The 9,807-nt window shown below is 31.0% G+C and overlaps 1 pseudogene; it reads right to left on the reverse strand.

Annotated features, from left to right (window-relative positions):
- Nucleotides 1-755: 755 nt before the first annotated feature.
- On the reverse strand, nt 756-9,239 carry LOC128177927 (uncharacterized; annotated as a pseudogene).
- Nucleotides 9,240-9,807: the final 568 nt, after the last annotated feature.

Consider the following 9,807-nt stretch of genomic DNA (forward strand, 5'->3'; position numbering starts at 1 on the left):
TAATTACCATATTGTTCTTTCTGATATAATTTATTTTAAAAAAGATAAATAGTCATGTTTTATATTTTATTTGTTAAATAAATTATTTATGATTTGAACAAACTTTAATCTACACTACCTGAGGATGCTTCCACTCAAGTTACAGCTTTTCTTGCTGATCATTTCCAAGGAAGAAGATTTTTAAAGATTTGCTCTATATATTCTATGCAAAATTCGACCCGCCATTGCGACCCCATCCTACCCCCGGGGATTATGATTTGAACACACTTGAATTTACTCTACCTGAGGATACTTTTTAGTTGTTCTGGCCAAATGGTTTTTAAGAAGACGATTTTTGAAAAATACATGTACCAACAGATGTTCAATGATTTTTTAATTTTTTCCCTATGAAAGAGGGCTTGGCCTTTTATCATAATAAACTTGAACCCCCTTTACCTAAGGATGTTTTGTGTCAAGTATGGTTGAAATCTGCCCAGTGGTTCTAGAGAAGAAGTCGAAATGAGTGCTCGTGCGCCGTACGTTTTCTATTCATTAAAAGCAAATATCGCGCATTAATAAAACGAATTGGCTCATTTTATTGTTCAACATTTGTCAAATCTTAACTTCTATGTATACTTTAAATAAGTTACCAGTAAATATATTCGTTTTTCACGTAATCATTCAATATTCATTTCATTGCAAGTAAATATTTTTATGTAAACGACCCCTGACTTGGATCCGCCAAAGCGTGTCCACCACCTTACTCTCAATTTTGCTATTTCGAGAATGTTTATCGAAAATGAAAGTAGATTTTTTATTAATTTCACAATAATTACTTAACAATCAAAATTAAATTGTAGCTAACAGACATCATCTCACACGTGTTGAAATGCCAAAGGCATAAACAGTTACGCTGGTGCAGGCAAGTTGTAATTCATTTGCAAAATGCCATAATTTATAATTATAGATGTCATGTCATTATTCAAATGAATAAATAAATAACCAACAATAATAAAATATATGTGTGAAAATAAATTTCAAAGACCTTGGTTAAAACTTGTACGCCAGCGTACATCAGCTACATATCAAGTAGGACAAAAAGGCACACGTTCATCATCAAATAAGATTTGTTATTTCTCTATATTTCAGAAAAAAAAATATCCAGTTGAGCAAATTTTATGACAAAACATATTGTAAGACATTGTTGTATTGATCATGAAAAGCAGACATCGCCTATGTATGCCATCTATATCACAAAGTACATAACATGTAATGGACATTTCTTTTGTACTTGCACTTAACAAGAGCAATAAACACCAAAAACAAAATACAATATTTATTTTTGCATTTGCGTTCTTGCATTACAGAAAGTCACTCCCACAAAATCTGCAATATTCAACATCAGCCATATCAGAAAACTTCTGAAGTGTTCATTTGACAAGCAGCTTGTCATATATGCTCAAGAGCACATTACCATAATACCGGTATACTCAATAAGAACCTTATCAAATAGCACAACCACACACTTTAAACTTTCCCGTGCAAAGTTTGATAACGAATACATATGCACGTTTGATAATGAATACATATCAAACACGACTTACTGTAACTACAAAACCTTAAGCCCAGCCCCTTTCTCTTATTGGCGTTTCCACAAAAAAAAATAATTTTAGTCTTATTCACCGAGTTCAACCGAAATAAATTATAAATTATATAACATTTGGTCGTACATAATACAGTGATGTATATGTCCGAACAAATGTTAACATTATTATTTTATATATTCACAAAATAAGTGATGTATACAATTTTACATCAAATGTAAATCGAATTTTTAAAATAAAAATTCATTATAACTTTAAATATTTATCCGAAGCAAATTATGCACCATCAAACAAAAGATAAAATAATGTAGATCTGCAAATCTGTACAATGGAGATTTGGCTTCATTGTGCATATCATTAATATATACGTTAATCAATTATTTAATTTTTGCGATGTTACATATAATAAGCGATGATTTGAAACAAATGGAAACAGCAATTTGAAGATTTAACAAGTGAAAAAATAATATCAAAATTAATAGATGAGACTTCATTTAATACATTATTCAAAATTTACTTTTAAAGTTTTGCATTGACTTTTATGACTGACCTTCAGATCCCAAGATTTGGCAAAAAATAAAAGCACAATTAAACGACGAACTTGATGAAAATACTATGCTACTTACCATGTACAATTTGATAGGTTTTTGTGAGCATGAAAATGACCATCACCATTACAAACAATTTGTTTCTATACACTCTACAACAAATGTAGTAAGTAAGACATATACAAAACAAAAATATGACTAATTAATGAATCAAAGGCAATCCTAAACATAAACTAACAAAGCAAAAATAAGTTAATAGCGAGCGAAGCGAGCTCTAAGAACCATTGCGCGCGGGAAAAAGAACGAACTAAACCTACAGATTCATCAAGAATTTTTTTTGTCTACGTCCCATAATGCTCTCTAATGTTTTCTCACGTAGTGCCATGCCAAAAATGGCTAACATTTAACTAGTAATTTGCGGTACCTTGAGGTTTGAAAACACGTTTTGAGTGCCACACAAACTTTGTTGAGACCCAAGAGATTTTTTTTTTACATGTTTCCATTCCTTCGTATTGAGTTGAGATACGTAAACAAATGATTCTATATTTGAACGGATGACACAGTGATTTCGCGCTATATTCTCCGTGATAAATTTAGTGGTCGATCAAACATCTGTAATGCGTGTACCAGCAATTTAAGTAAACACTGCGATACCCGCCTCAGATTTTTCTTGTTTTTTTTTTGGGGGGGGGGGGTTGATAGAGAGATTAAATATATATTAGCAAGAGCCATACTACCTTACCGTCATATCGATCCAATTTGAATCTAATTTTGCATGCATGTACATAAAGAATAAGTAGGGAAGATTAAAAATGTCATTTTGAACTAAATAAAAAAAAAATTTGAAAATCTATAAAGTTATTGCAAATTGTCAAACTATTAAATTGGAAAATGTGACACACCTACAAACAGGGACCGGGGCACGGATACAACGTGTGTAAAAAGAATGCAAAAATAAACAAATAAAAACAATTACGAACAAGGAATAAAATAAAATTCAGATAACAACAAGGTGCAAAAACATAATAATAATAATAATAATAATAATAAAAAATAATACTGTATTTATCATTAACAATTTTGACCAAATCAAAATAAACAGACAATAATTAAAAATGTGCAAACAAAAATTAAATAATCCTGCAGGATATGGATGTAAAAACCATCTTCACAATGTTCTATGCGTCGGTGGTGTTGCTTTCATCCATGCTGACGTCCAACGTTAGGCATGACCCTTTACCTTTTGGGTCTCCTTTGTCACAAGAGCTACTAGGCGCCTCAATGTGAGTATCTGTTTTCAGATCCTTGAGGTGAGTTGTATCTAAAAATTAGTTACCGTCTTCTTATTATGATAGTTTGGTCATATCTCTATGTATGCATGTTTAAACAGTTAAATAGCACTGAACATTTGGAAGAAGTATTAGTCATAATGTATTCATCATATTACGAACCTTAAAGTATATGAATGTGTACTTTGATTTATTAAATGAGTAAAGATAATGTGAAAATGGCAATTGTTCTGATTAGAAGATCACGCAAGACAAATTCTGTCCAATTAATGCATTTTAAAATGTAATTTAAATACTAGTATCATACATGTATATCTATCCCAACCAAGTAAACTTAGCACCGACGTATACTGACATATTCAAAAGGATAAAAACTTACTTAAACATGGATGTATGCACAAAAAATAAAACAGTACACAATGAATGCACGAGTATACATGTATAATAAATACCAAAAATGTTAGTATTTCAACATTTTGGTTTTGTGCATATCAAATAAACGTTATGAATTAATAATTTTTTACAATAATAGCACTTGCAGACAGTAACAAGTTTCTTTTGGCCTGGCTTTGAGACCATACACTGTATAACAACGAAAAGCCAATTTAATTTGTCATTATACTCCTGCTTTCAATTGCAAGAAAGTAAATATATTTTTAAAAGTAATATCGAGATCTTATATCATAAAGCATTATGGCTGTGAAACCTGAACAACATGTACGTGTCTGTGCATGAACAAAGACTAAATTTACCTGCGGATGCAGTTTGATTGTCATCCATGGATTCTGTTGGTTCCTTTTCCACTGTTTAGAAAGAAAGATTTGATTTATTTTTTTTTTTACAAATTATATTTTAAGCTTCTGTAATATAGACGAATGCTGAAACTTTTGATATTTTGTAATTCCATTGTTTCAAAGTTTTAGATAATATCTTCTGAACATGTACATTGAAATAGATTGGTACATTGTTAAAGTACATGTATTTTGTAATTTTTCTTTCTATACATCCATACATCTATTCTAATTTTATAATTTTTAATCTATCATATTTGACATTAACGTCCATAAATAATTCATTTTATCGATATACTGGTTTTGTTAAAAAAAAAAATCCCATCTCCGTCCGTCCGTCCGTCCGTCCGTCCGTCCGTGTCTCTCTCTCTCTCTCTCTCTCTCTCTCTCTCTCTTCAGAAGTGGTAATACCTACGTATTTCTGAATTAACGCTACGATAGCCACTATCTTGTTTACGCAGCTTTTTTTCTGATCCTGAAAGAAATTGTTAAATATTTTTTTTAAAACCATACATACATTTCATTTTAAACGAACAGAAGTATTTGAGCTGAAGATTCAAAATTGGCTTAATTGATCAAAGTAGGGATTAAAGTAAAAATGATATTTTTATTGGTTTAGTTAATTACTGGTAGGTCGAATTATTTGTAAGGACCTAGTCTAAGGTTTGGTCAATACAAACGATATCGTTCAGTACAACATTGTACCACATAAAACTGCTTTTGTGTCAAATTTACCTAAGCAGCAAGTAAGCTTAGGAAGCGAGTTTTGTTCGCTGTTAATTACAAAGAAATAAAAATGTTAGAAACAATAAGAATTGGTTGTTAGTCTTGATTCCAAAAGGTAACATTGAATATTGAATTGTAGAATTTATCCAGCTATGAAAAATATTTTTTTAAAAAGTTGTTAAAAAAAGTAAAACAAGTCATTATGCAGAACATTATAAATTTTTAAAGTCGAATGTCTAAAATAAAGTAATTTGAGAAATGGAGAATACTGATATATCACTTACTTTTATTGCACTCTGGTATAAACAGAAGTACATGTAGTTATTAAATGTGTTTTTTTCTGCATTGAAAATATTTTTTAATAATAAGTAAATATTTAAAAAATTCACAATATTCGTGACATATTATAATTACATAACTTGAATGATTTTTAATATACACGACAAGTACAATTACATGTTATTCATGTAACTTATAAAAATGTTATTAAAGAATACACTGCACATCTAATCAATTCATTACTACTTTGCAAACATTATTCTGGCTAACTAAAGATATTTTTATATTGAATACTTGGGTATAAAACTACGTGTACATTGATAACCTTTCTCTTCATCTACTCACTTCCTTTAGCCCCATCCCTCATTTCCACATGCAATAGCATCTGTTTATTACAAGGAAAAAAAGAGTTGGTATACTTATTATATGTTTGCAAATATTCAAATGCAACGGGTGAGCAAAACAATGAAAATTCGTTCTTATAATTACCCTAACAGTTCTTAAAAGACATGAACATATTATCTTCATAATCATAGGTTGAAGACTTGAAGTGCATGTTGAATGCATGTGATAGTACTTGAATGAAATATTTTATTGTTATTGATCATGCTACTTCACGAGATATCCTTACAATCGCAGGGGTATATGTCCTTCATGCGGCTTTCCTGTAACTGGTCTTTTGCCCTCTTTAATTCTTCAATCAGTCCCTGGCATTCTTTGAGGAGACTATCCCCATACCTCTCACACGGTCTTCCGTCTCCATTCTTGTAAGTTAGGTCGTCCAGGTTGTCGTTGTAATCACGTATAATTTTTCGCGTTTTTGACATGGCCTCTTTGATACAGTTGTTGTCTTGATTGTCTTGGGGAGTATCCTTTTTGTCATCTGTGAAAGGCAATCATGTTATTCTTGCAAATGATAAAGACATAACTTTTTTGAAGTTTCAACGATTTTAGTGTGTGTGTACATTACATGGATTTTCTGTTTTGTTTTGCGATATCATATTGAAATGCAATATGTATGTTTACAATAATATTTTCATCATTTTAATACTATTAAAAAAATTCAAAAACTACACTTTGGTTTTTTTTCTCCAAATGATTATGTATTTCATAAAATTTTGTTTTTTTAGAGCGTATATAATATATGCAAAAAGTGTGATACAGTATAAACAATTCCGAATTCTATCGAATTTACCTTTTGAACAGGTAACGCAGCAAACCTTTGCGATCTGGGATGGAGACATTTCATCTTTTCTATAGTGATCCTTCAACCGATCGCATTCTTTTTGCAGCTCACTTGCTTCGTCAAGTATCGGTTTTCTACAGTCTTTGCAAGGCACATCTTTATAAACGCCATCTAGTTGTGCGTCTTTGATTTCATTATTGAACTTGCGCACTCTCAACCTACAGTTGGGAATGCTTTTTCTGAGCTCTTCAAACGTTTTAACGTCTGCCATAAATCTAATAAAAACAATTCATTTTTACAGAATTTTTTTACAGATTCTTTTAACACGAGAAAAACTGTCAACGTGACAGCAAAGTGGGTTTTTTTGTGTGAACAGTATCTATTATCCATTTGTCAACCCTGAATTGATAATAAACACTACATATCCAGAGAAATGATGCAATATTTTGCCAAAATAGAGGTAAAATTAATTTTGCCAAAAATAAATAAGTTCAACAGATGGTATATATTTTTTTTTTTTTATAAATTATCAAAAATCGAAATCCAAGTTATATGCACATCTCTCTAATTTATGTACAGTTGATCTGGAAAACAATAATTTCTTATCTTGAAAACTATAGGAGGAATTACCCTTACAATAGGGTTACTTTATTGCAATATTACATGTATACTAAAAAGTGACTAAGTTCAACAGCTGGTATTTTTTCATAAGTTAACAAAATCAAAATACAAATAGCATACACATCTCTGATATAATTTATGTACAATTAATCTGCAAAGAAGCTACTTCCTATCTTAAAAACTGTATGAGGAGTTTTCCGTATAATAGCATTAGGAGTTTGCCAGCCACACGCCTGTCATTTTTACCATTTTGATAGCCTAATTGGATTTTTCCTTTGGAAAATCCGGTTAAAAACATGAAAAATGTGCTTCTTACATTTTTATCATTCGTTATAATCTTGAGATTAGTACATGTTACCAAAATGGTGAAATAAAACAAAGGAGATCTTAAATCTTCTCTGATTTATTCTAATCTCATTCATCTTTATGAATCAACACTTAAAGAGACAGTACGGCGCATCTTTTCAAAAAACCGACCTGAAAAAAATTTCCGATCGGGTTCGGTATTTTTGTACTACTCATGAATGTTTAAACTTTCAGAAAATTACAAAGTTCTCCATGAAATAAATCTAATTATTTCATTAAAAGTAATAATTACGTATAACCTATCACATATTTACATCGCAACGTGTTACGGGGTCAGCCTTCTATACTATTACGCATGTGTATTTAGTGTAAACAAAACACATGCAGGGCTCGCGAAGATTCTCCTGTACATGTTTGTTGATAAAAATATGCCTTTTCTGCTTCTCCCAGGTAATAATTGTTCAAAGTTTTTTAAAATAACCACAATTATTATTTTGTAAGCATGTATTTTGCGTGCTTATCATAGTTGACTACAACCGAAATTCATTTTTGTAAGTGAGGCCCCTTGAGGGGTTATTTGACACATTTATGTCTGTTCATTTTAAAATGTACTGAAATTAATAAACCATTAATAGATTATCGAGGAAGTGATGATGTGTTCCGTTTAGAGAGTCCTTTTTACCTCGTATACCATGATGAATTGATCGTAGTCGGGCGAAGATCTTGTAGTTTTCAGCACGTGTCAATTACTGTCAATCAAAATCCACGTGGTACAAATAAACGATATAAGATTTTTCCGGTTTGTACGACTATTAAATTTCCGGAAGCTCATAATTACATTAATTAGGTACGTGAAAGGGATTTTTATTTATTTCAACTGTTACAATCAACGTTATTTCTTATTTTCTAATGAAACAATGGGTAAATCTGAAGTTATTCACAAAATTTTAATGTGTTTTCAGCTGTATTGTCTCTTTAAGAAAGTTTTTGTTTTACACATCCATCAAGGAGATCCATCCAAAAAAAATTATGCTTTAGTTAGCTTATTTTTTTTACAGTGGGTATCAAAATTTTTTGATTGTGATAGTTTTTCGTCATGCATGTATTTGAAACTAAGGAAAGTAAATGCTTCATCAGTTTCAAGTTCTGATATGTTCTTGGAATTGAACATTAATTTTGTTGTATACTAGTATATAAATAGTGCCTGTTTGGGAGGGTAACAGTTGAAATTGACATCCCGGGGAAACAATTGTCAACCGACGCGAAGCGGAAAGTGTGTAACTTCTTTTCAAAACACCAGCACGTATATTATGGTTTCAATCTTTTGGTAACCATTTTTTAAAAACTTTTAAACGACTTATTATGATTGAGACCTTGTTTTCCAGAAACAAATGTCAAAAGATATTGCATAATTATTGCACTTAAACGCTTATCGATACCCATTCATTTTTATTCTTTTAATACCGCATCAATAAGTGCTTTGTAAAGACATTTAAACTCAAAATATTGACAATAAATGAAATGAAAAAAGAAATTAGATAATCAAATTTCAAAAATAAATTATTACTAGAAAAAAAAAGAAATCTTAAAACTATCTTTATTTGAGTTCTCCAAAAAATCTCGAAAAATATAGATGGTCTAGTCTTTATGATTGTTGATTTTACAACTTTATATCGTGGATAACTATATATAGGTCACATGTAATGTTATTTGTAACATTTAGGCTGATACTGAATATCATTAAAAAAAAGAATAAGTAAATAAAGATATGAATCTAGGACAAACCCCTAAAAATATTACCCTAATTAACGGTTATTAACCTATGATTATATCAAAACTGAGTATATTTATTAATAATTACGACGAAAATATTATTACCGTTCCTTCAGTGACAGACCAGGAAGTTTACGAGAGAGTCATATGTTTGTATACTTCCTGAAATGAAACGTAGAAGAATTACAAAAATAAGAGTTTGAAAATATATATTTTTTCAATAAACATACCGCTAATTGATTAACAGGTAACAGTTCCTATAAAAACAATTAGAGGAGTTCTTCAAGGATTCCATAGCTCGAATCAAGTCAATCTATCAGAGATAGACATAATATAGGTACTTCCCGAATTATATACAAAGGTCACAAGGTCGACTATTTAGAATTCTCTTATTTATAATTTTTCAAAACGAAATTTGATTATGTTTAACTCAGGCACGAAGCATCGTTTTTGAAAGTGTGTGTATGTGGAGTGTGTGTGTGTGTGTGGGGGGGGGGGGTGTGGAGTGTGTGTGTGTGGGGGGGGGGGGGGGGCAGACTCATCCAAAAAATCTTGAAAAGCATGAAAAAAGGGGCGACTTCCAAAAAGACAATCCTAATCCGTGGGTGGGAGGAGGGGGAGGCTTTCCCAAATCATTGAAATCATAATCCGTGAGAGGGATAGGGGTACCTATAACTTTAATTTTACTCTTCATTCCCTTATTTT

The sequence above is a fragment of the Crassostrea angulata genome, chromosome 3 (assembly GCF_025612915.1).
Source record: "Crassostrea angulata isolate pt1a10 chromosome 3, ASM2561291v2, whole genome shotgun sequence".
NCBI lineage: Eukaryota > Metazoa > Mollusca > Bivalvia > Ostreida > Ostreidae > Magallana > Magallana angulata.